Source organism: Botryllus schlosseri, chromosome 3 (genome assembly GCF_051294905.1).
Source record: "Botryllus schlosseri isolate E-star chromosome 3, Bs_hap1, whole genome shotgun sequence".
Classification (NCBI taxonomy): Eukaryota; Metazoa; Chordata; class Ascidiacea; order Stolidobranchia; family Styelidae; genus Botryllus; species Botryllus schlosseri.
The window spans coordinates 21927524-21942362 of NC_137238.1; the positions used below are offsets into that span (position 1 = coordinate 21927524).

Consider the following 14839-nt stretch of genomic DNA (forward strand, 5'->3'; position numbering starts at 1 on the left):
GGTACATGCCACTTACTACTCACATGTACTATTCAGATCAATATATATATGGTTGGCTGAGTCGAAAATAGCATTTATGGTGAGTGGGTAAAATGAGACCAAAAATACTGCACAATTCGTCTTAAAAACAAGACCAAAAATACTGACACATCAAAAACTGTCTCAAAAAGCCAGTTATGTCTTATGCTCTTGGCTCATGTCAACTTTCCGGTCTCATTTTTAAGACCACAAATCATGTCGTTTCTTGATTAGCGAAATTTGTCTTAAAAACAAGACCAAAAATACTGACACATCGGAAATTGTCTCATTAAGCTAGTTATGTCTTAGAGCTCCTGAACTATGTCAACTTTCCGGTCTCATTTTTAAGACCACAAATCATGTCGTTTCTTGATTAGTGAAATTTGTCTTAAAAACAAGACCAAAAATACTGACACATCGGAAATTGTCTCATTAAGCTAGTTATGTCTTAGAGCTCCTGACCCATGTCAACTTTCCGGTCTCATTTTTAAGACCACAAATCATGTTGTTCTTGATTAGCGAAATTTGTCTTAAAAACAAGACCAAAAATACTGACACATCAAAAACTGTCTTAATAAGCACAATATGTCTTATGAGATGCCTTTTATTGGTCTCATTTTTGAGACCAAATAATTGTGACAATTATATATGGTCTTAAATAGCTGAATCAGTCTCAATTTTGAGACCCCAATTCATCAGTGAGACGGAAATTGCTGAAAATGAGACCAAATCATACTCATTTCTTGAATTTGAGACCAAATTTGTCTAATTTTTTTTTGTAGTGTAGCCTACTCGCTATACAGCATCTATAGGCTATACTACTGGATATAAGAGATATTATTCCATGCTGTTTTGCTGATCAGTAGCACATTAAGAAAGGAAAGCTGCGATTAGGTGGGGAGCCCTGAATAATTTCACCAATCACAATCATTACGTATCTGAACGAGCGTTACGCAGTACCCACGGCAGAACCTCTATTAGACTTTCAAAACCGTGCATCACGCTATGCTGTGTCAAAGATTCTGCAAACACTCAAAGGTAATCAACCGTTCGTTTGAATGGGCCAAGGGCCAAGTGTCAAGTTACTCTTATGTAATATTACGGATCATAGGGGCTCTATTTTAGGGTTACCCTCTCTTTTAGGAACATTTCAATTTGCCAAAAATGGAACAGGCAAAAATACAATGATTTGATAGGATAAGCTGAAGTAGCCCATCTATTATACGACAATAAGTTATTTAGTAACGTAGTAATCTATCGCAAATTTCTCCATCGTAGATAAAGGCAAACAGATTTATTTACCTTACGAGATAAATGATGTAGAATCTGCTTTTAGTAACCTTTTCATTGCACATAGGCTACGAGTTTATATATGTAGTACTGTTTGTTATGCAAGCTTTCAAATCTTTTGTAATTCATTCCTTGCCAAAAATTAACCAATATAACCTCAGAAATTACAGAAGCAATGAACTCGATATTACTATAGACAGTAAACATTCTATAATATTACTAAATTCCTATGGTGCATATGCATCGCCGTTCTAGTTGATAAGCAGTAAGCACCACCTATGTTGAGACAATAAGTCAATAACACTATCCGTAAGGACCGTAAGTAAGCGGTGCACTTGTTATTCAACGATAAAAAAAATAGAAACTGTACGCAATGAGCCCACATTTCCGCGAAAAGTAGTCATTTAAGCAATTATAATTGCAGCAGAGTTGAGGAATAGCAAAGAGAAGAGCATCATTGCACAGTTATCGATTCTAACATCGCTCGCTATACACCTGCAATATAGCTCTCAAGCTCTGTAAAGCAATAGTTCCTAAATTTGTTCAGCTTTTGGCACATGGGAAAATCACAACACGCTTGCGGCACACTTACAAGAGTTTAAGATTTACGGGATATTTCCCTTCGTTTCTTTCTTCGCTATTTAATCGATCATGCACAAACATTCATGTTCTTTAGGTTTCAAACCTACGTGACAGCCAGTGACGTGCGGTCCAGAGGCAGGTGAGGCCCTGCCTCACTTGTCGTCAGGGCGAATAAGTGAAAATTGTGAAAACCCTCCATGAGTCGATGATTATTTATATTTTACATCGATGTTCATAAATAACTAAATTTGAACATTTTTTCACACAAGTTCATCAATTTTCATGATTATTATTCAAAAATACAGCGCAAAAGGAGAATTGCGGCACAGGTGAGGCAGGGCGGGTCGTGCCTCACCTGCGACAATGCAATTCATCATAAATAGCTCGGAATTCGTAACAACTGGTATCAATCAAATGCTATCGTCACACTGATTCCGAAAATCCAAATATTAACAGTGTCAGACCACCAGAACCCCCTCAAAATCGCCAAGAAAGGTGACATTCGGCTTTATTACTAACAATGCCATCGCAGAGAAACAATAGCCAGGTGAGGCACAAACGAATTTGCCTCATGCACTATTCGCTAACAATTGGACAATCGCAGCACAGTGAAACGCGCTATCGATTTCGAAATACAACAGTGTTGACTGTCTTGTAGGAATTATATAGTAGCGACGGCCAATACGTAATGCGGAGCAAATACATTCCCTTACTTGTGTAGCTGTTATTTATTTTCCGTTAAATTGTCGTATGTGATATAGCTACTTGCATAGGCTGCATTGTCTTTGCTTTATGCTTCGAATAATTTATGCCGGTACTTGAAGAGATATTAATTATTATCCGTCTAAACTTGCCCATTTAGCACACATAGCGACCATCAGTCCTACATATTTTGTAAAATGTGGAATTGCAACGGCTATCAGTGTGCAAAGAAAATGCTCTCTATACCCGCTGCTGCTGTTATTCACATTTTGGATCTCTTTATTAGGTAGGCTACTTTACGTGCGTGTTTGTTTGTGTGTGGGGGGGGGGGTCCGTGCCTCACCAGCCATGAACCTCACCGCACGTCACTGGTGACAGCGCATTTCGCCCCGCAGAGCGATCAAATTTCACGGACGAGCGAGATCGCCGAAAATTACTTTTTCCCCGTACACACACTGTACAGTGTACACAGCAAGAAAATAACACAATGCAGACTTGGTACGTGAAAAAGTCAAACACCATAACCCAAACATCCTAGGCTGCAAACTTCGCCGAAGGCATTGCAGCAAAACTCAGCCAGAAAAAGTTCATGCATGCGCTATCGAATTTTTACATTCGATACATGCACTCATTGCACTGTCGTGCTTGACTGGGGTTGTTGAACTTTTAGCTTGCATAGATAACATTGAATTGAAGCTATTCCATCACATATAGCTCTATGTTAAGCAAACCAAAGACAGAACCATTACAGAAATAGTTTTATAGCATGTTTTATGAATCACTCCATTACATTTTGCCCAATATATACTCGATAAAAGTTGCCCTAAAAAGTTACATGAAAATATAGAAAAAGTTGCGAAATGTTGCTCTGTGACATACAGTGCCAAACAGCTTAAAACTTCATGCTACATATATATTTTGAGTAGCCTATCTAGGAAGCTCCCAGAAGCTGTAAAAAAAGTTGCCAACACTTGCCCTAGTGATTAAATTGTTCGCCGTCGCCGAAGACTGCTAATACACCAATCAAAAAAGATGCGTATATCCGCTTGTTCTCGAGACTATCTCTGATTGAAATCTCCTGATTGTCGCCTGCGGCCCGGTCGATATATGTCTAAAAGAAAGCAAGGTTGCGTCGGTGCCTTGAAAGTACTATCAATACCTTTGTCGGAAGCAGACTTGTACAAATTAGTGTACAAACTACTGGATTTTCAAAAAGCGTAACTAGAACTAGAACTAGAACTACAGTAGCCTACTAACTTTTTAAAATCCGCAACCACAACTAGAACTAGAACTACTCAATTTTCAAGATACGCAACTACAACTACAACTAACGACCTTTAAAAATACGCAACTAATATAAAACACAATGTAGCCTAACTATCAGCAGCAGTGGTTCATGACCGGTGTTTCTGGGCGCACAATGTAAGAAATCTATTAACTGTGCAGTCAGATGTGTATAGGTTATGGTAGATTTTTGTTTTTGTGACCCATGAAAATTAGGGGTTCCCCGAAGTCTTGCAGATTAGCCTATCGGGCACATCCGGGCATTTGACAGCCCGCGTGCCAAATCCAGACCACGAAAAGTTGCTAGGAATTTTGCTCTATACAATTGAAATGTGTAGGCCTACTAAAACCATGGGCTGTATAAATGGAAATGCGTTTACTTTGATGGCTGTTTAGTGTTTAGTGTTTATTTTTGCATCGTGGTTACGTAGCCTATACGTTCGTCGTATGCGTAGGCCTAATCTATATTTTAGAAAGAAGGTATAAGATAGATTAATTTAGGAATTATGAAATAAACACGCATGCAGTCACTCGGCTGAGGCTGCGAGAAGGCGAATTTCGGAAAACCTGCCTGCGAAACTACCAACACAACCAGGCTATATCACCAAGTTACACACCGCTCGGGATGTTGACCAAGTTGTACCCGATACATTTTGGTGTCTTAATATAAAATAATATAGTGCAATCTTTTGACTTAGCCCGCCAACCAAACTTGTACAAACTACTGAATTTTCAAAAAGCGCAACTAGAACTATAACTAGAACTATTCAATTTTTAAGACTCGCAACTATAACTAGAACTAGAACTACTCAATTTTCAAAACTCGCAACTAGAACTATAACTAGAACTAATGAAATTTAATTATCGGCAACTAACTAACTAAAACACAACTAACTAAATTTAATTCACAATAAAGTCATTCATTTTTATTTTATTCGAATTCGGCGTTCCAGCCTTCCACACGAACGTCGGTACAACGAAATTACTGAAAAATCAGACAGACAGAACTATCTGTAATCAGTACAGGATAAACTAAACCATTTTCTGCAGCTGTTGCTGATTGCAGCGAATCAACAGCGAAAATGTTTTTTCGTTGAGTTTTGCCCTCTTTGGGGAATACAAAATCCCAGCATCCGAGAAAGCCCTCTTAGTTCCGAGTAGGGTTGGGCAAAATCGAGTACCTGAGTGATTCGATTCTGAATCACGTATTACGCTTCGAGTCGAGTCGAGTATTCGAGTATCACTCATTATGATGTCACAACGGAATGCGATATGGCAATGTTCGAATATGTGCCTTTTATGCCACCACAAAGAACATAATGCCTGTTATCCGTTACAAAGGTACTTTGGTATTTTTTCGACCATACCGATTTCCTTGCACATCTTGACAATGTTGTGGGATAGCGTAATGGTTATGCGTCCGGCTTCTCGAGCGGTAGGTCGTGGGTTCTATCCCCGGTCGGGTCATACCAAAGACTCGAAAATTGGTACCCGCAGCTATCCTGCTAGGCGCTCAGCAATCACGGATAGCATGGAGGAGAAAAAAAACGGGGGCGCAGACTAGATGACCTCATTGGGCCGTATCGCAACTCCGTCGTCAAAGCATCTCGATGGTGCAGGCGAAAAAGAATATCATCTCTCTCTCTCTCTCTCTCTTGTGGGATGATCATGACTTCGGAAATGTGTTATTTCCAGTAACGTTCGTAGCTTTGTACTATGTCTCGTATGCTGCGACACAGTCGATCAAGGTTTCAAGGCTTCCTCTGTGGAAAATAGTATCAAAACTATAATTCTTGTTGGTAAATTAACTTGAAGTGGCGAGGAGCGTATAATTTCAGTACTCGGAAAAATCGCCGTTTACTACTCGACTCGAATCATCGAAATTAATACTCGATTCTGATTCGAGTACTCGATTCATTGTGCCCAGCCCTATAGTTCCGAGATAATACTCGCCAGCGCACAGCAGGAGATCACTAGTTCACATTCCAATTAGTAAACAACCTCAGCGGGAGATCTCGTGTCCCTGCGCACTGTCGATTGTTGTAACTGAGCCGAGTTATCAGTGAACTCGGCATAATCAATGTATTACCTATATATTATCAATGTATTAACTAACCCTCAGTAACCTCACTTGTCACGCGAGGAGAGTTCTCATCACGCAGGACACACGAGTGTTTCTAGTTGTTCAGCAACTAATATTTTTTTGAAATGCGCAACTAAAACTAGAACTAGAACTACTGAATTTTCAAAATCTGCAACTACAACTAGAACTAGAACTACGAAATTTTCAAAATCCGCAACTAGAACTAGAACTAGAACTACGCAATTTTCAAAATCCGCAACTAGAATTAGAACTAGAACTACTCAAAAAACTGTTAGTTATAGTTGACAGTCAACTAACTAAATGTTTAGTTTGTACAAGTCTGCCGCCAACGTATTTCCTGCTTCTCATTCTCAGACAAATGAATTCCCACCTCTGGTGAAGGGGTTCCCAAGTCATTAAATGTTACTATAACCGCACTGAACTGGATGTCATTCTTCCAGGCAACACATTAATATTATTTTATCGGAAATATCAGACATATAATCGACATTTCGAAATGACGGGGTTTCGAGTATGAAATGGGAGAGATTTCGACCCAAAAAACCCACCCGCTGGCTACGTCACTGTTAGTATAGTGATGGCTCCGAGCTAGCAATGGCTTTACACACATCATTCAACACACAACACCATTATCTCGATTCACACAAAATGACGAAACTTACTGTCTAGTTGTTCGCAAACTATTATTTTTGTAATGCGCAACATCAGAGTGGCTTTATTTTCGGTGGTTGGTAGGCGTGATAAACCGCCGTTTTCTACGCTATTCTGTTCCATTTTTCTCATCTATTCCTTTAAGAAATATGAAACTGCTTTCAAGTGTGTTGCCGCTCATAGGTAACGTCCTTGATCGCACGAGGTTCCCTTCGTTCAAGGCATCTAACTCCTTATGGTACAATAAACGCTAAAAAATGACGCTGTTGAATTTGCTATTGTGGCTCCACAACTTACACCTCCATATGTAACATATGTGTTAGCTCAGCTTGGTACCTTTCAGACATTTATCCTCGTTTTTGCGGGTATTCAGCGTTAAACAGCCGTAAAAGTTTGCGTATGGGTGAGAGCTAGACATTAATTAGAATGAAATGTTGGCATTCTAATTCTAATCTAATTTGGTCAATGTTTCTTTGCTCTAGTTCTAATTCTAATCTATTTTTGATATGTTTCTAATTGTAATTCTAATCCAATTTCTGGTTTTCCTGTAAATGCTATAGGAGAACTGTATAGTGCTAAACGAATCAAGTTTGCTGAACAAAAATTTCCCATTCTCTTATGCTTATGAGAATGAACATATTGTAACGCCCTATGGTGATCACATTGTGTTGTCATTGAGCTGTTTCTAGAATGTTCGGTAGGAGAGTTGCACGTGGAAGTCGAGAAGGAGAAGTGCTTGGTTTGGCTGGGAGTGTGGCTGGAGTTGCTGGTTGTGAGCGAGTATGTTGGGTTTGAAGTTGAAGTAGTAGCTCAAGTGGGGTAGTACAGTAGGAAGTGTCTAGGGTTGACAAGGCTACTGGGGCTTGTGCAGTGATTATGTGTGTAACGTAGTTGGTTGAGTATTATGCCAGTGTATGTTTTGCGGTGTTATGTCGTTATATGAATATATGCGTATTTAGCAATGTGGATCTGTGTTACCGGTGCGTGCGATCGCGGAAAGGCGAGGTCCCGAGCCCACGAACACGACGAAGTTCCTGTTAGGTTTTGCATGCCGTATCAGGGACGCTACAATTGGCGAGCACGCCAGGACCTCGTTCATTTTCGTGGTTGCCGTACCGGTACATGGTGATGATCGGAAGATTTGTTGCGTATGCGTGGGAATTACGACAAAGAGACTGCTGATATCGTGCTGTCGGAGAGACTGCGGAAGGCTGTGTTTATGAACGGGACATTGATTGGCGGAGCCTGCGGAAAGCTGTGTTTATGAACAGGACATTGATTGTTGGAGCCTGCAGAAGGCTGTGTTATGAACAGTGAACATTGATTGCTGGAGCCTGAGTATGCTGGTCTTTGCTGGAAGACAACGTGGCGGTTGTCAATGTCACACATTATGGGCGTGTCGGTCGAATGCAGTGACTCGTCGGGTCACAGCTGTGGAGCTGGAAAAGCGCTGTGTTGCTGCGCAGAGGTTGCCGGGACCGGGAAATGTCAGTGAGGGTCTCGGGATGTAGACAACATTGGCTAGTGTGTCGGTGTCTGCATGGAATCAGGTGTTGCCTTCCGGGAAAGGTCATTGGTGACAGTGAATGTGCGCCTCGTTGAGAGCTGCTTTGATGCGGACAGCTGTGGAATGGGGACCGACGGCCGAGGCTGCTGTGATGTGGGGGAACAGTCGGAGAAGTGTACTCACGGAATCGCGGGTCGTTTATTGCATTCTATGTGATATTTTATGCAATTGCGATGATTGATATATGTTGATTAGGTGATTAAGATTATTCTTTTTAGAAAATCTAATCGAGAAAGGGGAGGGTAATGTAACGCCCTGGTGATCACATTGTGTTGTCATTGAGCTGTTTCTAGAATGTTCGGTAGGAGAGTTGCACGTGGAAGTCGAGAAGGAGAAGTGCTTGGTCTGGCTGGGAGTAGGGTTGGATTAACCGGTTAACCGCAGGTATTTTCACTATCTGATATCCGGATATTTTTCTGCCGGTTAACCGGATAAAAAAGAATCGTTACTGATGCATTTTACACGTTTTAGTAAGCTTCAATAAGTCGTATTCAGTGTTGGCGCGGCCGATTAACGAGAAGCGTATTGCCAATTAGCGAGATGCGTCTGTACACATCGCACAATGTAATGTGACGCGATCTCCTGCTGAGAAGATCGTTAAATTAGGTCATTGATTGTCGCGCGCTCGGCTATCGTCTCTGGCCTGATTTATCGCGCCTTCAACAAGCCGATAGTTCCACTGGATTGAAGAATCGCACCTGCAATAGGCCATGTGCAGTGTACACACTATTCCATCGCTGGCCTGCACAATCGCATCTTCATTGGCTTGGTGCTCGCGATATTATCGTTGACCTACACAATCGAATCTGCAATAGGCCTACGAACGATATAATCGCTGGCCTAACCATCTCGGACCCAGCATGCATTGGCTCCTATCTCTCGATGGCTTGTTGACGATATGCCGTTAAGTGTATTCTAGTTAGTGATTCTGAGAGTGACACCGCGAAACTGAATGACATCGAATGTTCGCAAAAATGTGCGTGCGTGCAAGCGTAATTGATTTCCGCTGATGATTAATTCGAAAAAAAATCGAAACCCCCTGATTTTATTTCAATCCCCCTACATTTTCGGCTGGCTGCGTGCCTGATCACGTGAATTAGAGCGACGTATCATGTCGGCATCAATTCCAGTATCAGCTAGTCGTCCTTCTAGTACTCCAAACCTAAACATAAGGATGGCCAAAAGGATGTAAAGCCGTTGAAGTTTCCGGCGTACGACCTGCCAACCTTTTGACTCTCTACGAAGCGCTGCTTTCTATTCAGCCCACTTCTGTGGAAGCTGAAAAATCATTCAATGAACGTGGACTCTGTGTTACAAAATTCCGGTCCCGGCTACAGGATCCCACAATTGATGCATCTGTGCTTTAAAAAGAGGGCATTGCAGAAGCAGTGAACATTAAATTTGCGTGGTTTTTCTTGTATTCGCTCATACTGCGCGCGTAGGTAGGTACTCTACAATAACACTGTGTAATGATTTTGCGATCCGTTTTACATGCAGACCTAATGAAATCGATTGTCCCACTCAGCAGTTATTATCCGGTTAACCGGTTAGATAAATTCCAAAATATCCGGATATATCCGTTATCCGGATAGTGAAAATTATTGATATCCGAACTAACCCTAGCTGGGAGTGTGGCTGGAGTTGCTGGTTGTGAGCGAGTATGTTGGGTTTGAAGTTGAAGTAGTAGCTCAAGTGGGGTAGTACAGTAGGAAGTGTCTAGGGTTGACAAGGCTACTGGGGCTTGTGCAGTGATTGTGTGTAACGTAGTTGGTTGAGTATTATGCCAGTGTATGTTTTGCGGTGTTATGTCGTTATATGAATATATGCGTATTTAGCAATGTGGATCTGTGTTACCAGTGCGTGCGATCGCGGAAAGGCGTGGTCCCGAGCCCACGAACACGACGAAGTTCCTGTTAGGTTTTGCATGCCGTATCAGGGACGCTACAATATGAACTGAACTTCATTCAATTTAAAAGTTTTCGAGAATTCAGTAATTGGTATTCTAGATAGCTCACGGTACTATTTTTAGATGGTACACGAACTCCTTCTGATGCCACACGCTTGGTTGGCGTATTTTGATGAAAATCTACTCCAATGGACACAAATGAAAGTGTGACCTGTGTGGAAATCTGTCCTCTCGATAGTTTTTTCGCAAAAACATATTATCCAGCAAATGTTCGCCAATGGCAGAATTCATGGCCTTTTTGCTTGTACTGAATCAAGATTCAGGGGATGAGCGTGATGCACGTGTTCTAATATATCTGGGGACATACTGCTTCGTCATAATGTCCTATATGGGTGTCGACACAAGCAAATCTCACGGCTCAGTGAAATTGATTCACGTCACAATTTCCATATGGCTGCGGGCAATTTGACGGTCATTTTTGACCGGCTTGCCGAGCATTAAATTTGGTAAAATGGGTATCAATCGAAAGCTGACTCTGCACTGATTACAAAAATATAAATTTGATTCCGCTCGCAGCCCTGGAACCCCCATAACCAGCCTCGAATTTATCATTGGTATGGAGATTGGCATTGGGACGCAACAATGCTGTCTGGCGGAACGAGAGAGTAGCTCAAGAGCAAAAGAGCGGCTGCGCAGCGAGAGTGGAAAACTTAAGGCCTCTGCACACTGAGCTCACGACCCGATAAAACGAGAGAATCGCGCCTGTCTGCGACTGGACCATGCAGACCGGAGTCGCCGGCAACTCGCAACATTCCGTCTGCGACAGGGTTGCGCAACTCCGCGACAAAGTTGAAAATTTTCAACTTTGTCGCGAGTTGCGAGCGACTGGTCAGCAGATACTGATCGTTAGCTCTATGTCACAGCAATAGTTTGTCCGCGTATTGCGTGTTTTGGCATCTATAATTGTTTCCTCATTTAATTTAGACTGATTTGAGGCCATTTTAAAACTTGAAGCTTAACTGCAAGAGCGCATTCTACTGTAAGCAGTACCGGTACTTGGTAATTACAAAAGGCCAACCAGCTCCGGCAGTACCGATACCGCGAAACTCTCAGTCATTGTATATCTACAGGTGGATTTACTAGATATATACCTTGTCTGATTCATTTTAACCTGTACAGTGTACATTGGTTGGAAACTGGGTTAAGCAGGTACATATAATAGTGGTATGTCATGGGTTCACTGATGTATATTTCAGATACCGGTACATCTCAGTACACGACGTCTGAAAATCTTTTTGTTGACTAGGTAGCAGCAGTGTAACTCTTGATGTTAGATTTCGTCTATTCTCCTCTTTATCAGACTTCGGTGCGAATTGTAGTGGCTAATATTATAAGTCAGAAATGGACTATGCATCATTATGGAAAATGAATCAACCAGGCCTACGGATCAGTTTCCATGCTTGATACTTGAGGGCGAATTGAAGATTGAAAAGGAAAGAATCCCAGAGTTATATTTGAATATTGTTAAGACTTAATTCATTTACAATAAAATAATAATGCATTTGAATGTTGTTCTCTATCATATCGAGAAATTAATGTATGAGTGCTTGACAGTTGATGCAGTCAATGAGGCAGTGGAATACAGAAAGGCTTGGTGTCTGTAGCATAATAGGCTACAGCTAGAACTCCAGAAATTTGGATCGGCAACCGGAAATTGCGCCTTTAACTGGGTCACCCAGATTATGCGTTTTCAGCATTGAAATATGATATTGGTTCGTTAATGGAAAAGTGTGTGTATATAAGACGTCATCTTATTCATTGACAAACCCATGTATACCCATCGAAATATTCATTTTGCGATCTATCGGGAGCTGTGCAATGTGTATCCATTGCGAGACTTCGGACAGAACGCGCAAGAGCTGTAGTTGCCGCTTGTGGGCACTGCCGGGACCAGTGTGCATTGCTTCGCGACTTACGACTCGCAACGCGCAACTCGCGATGTTGCGTCGCGAGGTCAGTGTGCAGAGGCCTTTAGCTGGCGTCGCGGCAACGATACCGCTGTATTGCTTCTGACGCAAAAGGTCTCTGGCACTCCGAGAAATCCGAATGGTGATTGAATAATGATAAACCAAATTCCAACGTGAACGTCACTGTTCGGTTAAAACTCCTATATAAACCTGACAAGTGCTATATATAGGCCTAGGCTTGGTAATAGAGCATTCCAGTGAAAAACAAAGGTAAGGATTTGGTGGTAACATTTTGGAATATTTTGACTGGCCCGGCCCGCAAGCTAACTAATAATGGATTGAGTCCGGACCGCGATCCTAGTTTATTTCGACACCCCTGTTGTAAACCTTTCATCAACATTTTACCTGCTGCATTCGCGGACCAAGTCCTACTCTTACAGGTCAAGGAAAGGCTGGTAATGTGTGCTCACGGCTCACACTGGACCAATGGGACTATAGATAGTATCAACAGCGCGACGTGTCTCTGGAGCCCTACACAACAAGCGGGCTAAGCCAATCGATATCATAATAATCTGGCATATCCAATGTAGATTATTTAGACGTAGCCTAAATATCTCCGTAAGTTGAAGGATAATGCGCGAAAATTTGTAGGGCCCTAATAGCCTACATTCTGTGGACCCAGTTCTACTCTTACAAGTCAAGGAAATAAGGCTGGTAATGTGTGCTCGCTTTTAGCGAAGCGCCTCTAGAAAGTAGGCCTATCGACAGCACGACGTGTCGACGTGCGGGATAAGGCAATCGATATCATGATAATCTGACATATCGAATGTAGAGTATTTAGACGTAGCCTAAATATCTCTATAAGTTGAAGGATAATGCGCGAAAATTGGTAGGGCCCTAATACATTCTGTGGACCCAGTTCTAACCTTACAAGTCAAGGAAAGGCTGGTAAGGTATGCTCCTTCTACCGAAGCGCATAGAAAAAGTATCAACAGGGCAGCGTTTCTCTGCAACGCGATTGCACAATGCACATGCACAAGCACATTGCCTTTGTCGCGACGTCAGCTGATCTCACTCTCGCCGCGCAGTCGCATCCTTGCTCTTGAGCTACTCTCTTATTTCGATAGAGAGCATCGTTTCGTCCCAATGCCAATCTCCTCAACAATGAATAATTTAGGGTTGATTGTGGGGGCTCCAGGGCCATGAGCAGAATAAATTTTATATTTTCGCAAGCAGTACAGCGTCAGCTTTCAATTAATACCCGGTTCATCAAATTCAAATCAAAAATGACCGTCAAATTGCCTGTAGCCAAATGGAAATTGTGACGTGAATCAATTTCACTGAGCCGTTAGATTTGCTTGTGTCGACACTAGGGTTGGATTATCCGGATAACGGTTGACCGGTTAACCGGTTAACCGCAGGTTTTTTATCATCCGATATCCGGATATAAAACTGCCGGTTAACCGGATAAAATAGTATCGTCAATAATGTGTTTTAAACTTATAGGAAGCTTCAATAAGTCGTATTATCAGTGTTTCGAGCGAGATAGTGTAATGGTTATGCGTCGAGCTTCTCGATCGGTAGGTTGTGGGTTCAATCCCCGGCCGGGTCAGACCAAAGACTCTAAAACTGGTATCCGCGGCTATCCTGCTAGGCGCTCAGCATCCATGGATAGCGTGGAGGAGAAAAATACGGTGGTGCAGACTAGATGACCTTGCTTAAAGGTCGTATCGCATCTCCATCGTCAAAAAGCATCTCGATGGTGCCGGCGAAAATAAATCTGATCTCTCTCTCTCTCTTTCGCGCGGCCAATTAGCGAGAAGCGTGTCGCCAATTAGCGGGATTCGTCAATGCACTGTGTAACGCGACGCAATTTCCCGCTGAGAAGATCGCCAAATTAGGTCATTGATTGCCGCGAACTCGGCTATCGTTGCTGGCCTGGTTTTTCGAGTCTTCAACAAGCCTATAGTTTCGCTGGCAGAACCACATCTGCAATAGGCTCTGTGCAGTGGCGGCTCGTCCTATAGGGCAACTGGGGCATTGCCCCACCTAAAATTCTGTTCAATAACAATTCATTACCATTTATAGACGCACACCAATCTATATATACCGAAATCACAGCGAAAATAGTATTCTTCTTGTCCTTTCGCTTGTAAATGCCCATATATAGCGAAGTCTCAGCGAAAATTGAATTCTCTTCTGTGTTTTCGCTTTGCGAATGCCTAACCGGGGCATGCCCCGGTAGCGCTCATAACAAGCTTTCACTGTCTATTCTCTCAAAGCTGCGCACAATAAAGAAACAGTGATTTACTCTCTCCTAATCATAAAATGACCGAGCAACCGGGGCAACATAGCCTGCTCGCCCTTAAGGTGTGATGTAACAATCGTATCTACATCTGAACTCGGTTACCGTCATATGCGTTTAGTCGACCTTTGCTGGTATAGGTCGATTTTGATGGTGTTTCACACCATGATAATTCTTGAAACTTGGTATGTCATGTCGTGATGGTGGTTTTTTAAAATTGTCCCAAGTTTCAGGGTTTCTACTTAAAGTTTAGGGTAGTAATTCCGTTTCCGAAGTTGAGTGTGTGCTGATCCGTCATGTAGCCTATCGCAAACAGATTTTACTCAAAAGCCGGTATTGGTATCCATTGATTTTGACGATGTTCAATACTGAGATCGGTTATGACATTTGGAACGGTAAGTCTTAATGTTAGTATCGAACGCTGTACCAAGTTTTAAGTTTGTCACTGAACTGTGTTAGTGGT

The 14839-nt window shown here is 42.1% G+C and overlaps 1 long non-coding RNA gene across 1 annotated transcript in view; it reads left to right on the top strand.

Annotated features, from left to right (window-relative positions):
* The window catches only part of LOC145436102 (uncharacterized), a 423401-nt gene that overhangs the window by 13387 nt on the left and 395175 nt on the right, over nucleotides 1-14839 (top strand). The window lies entirely within an intron of this gene.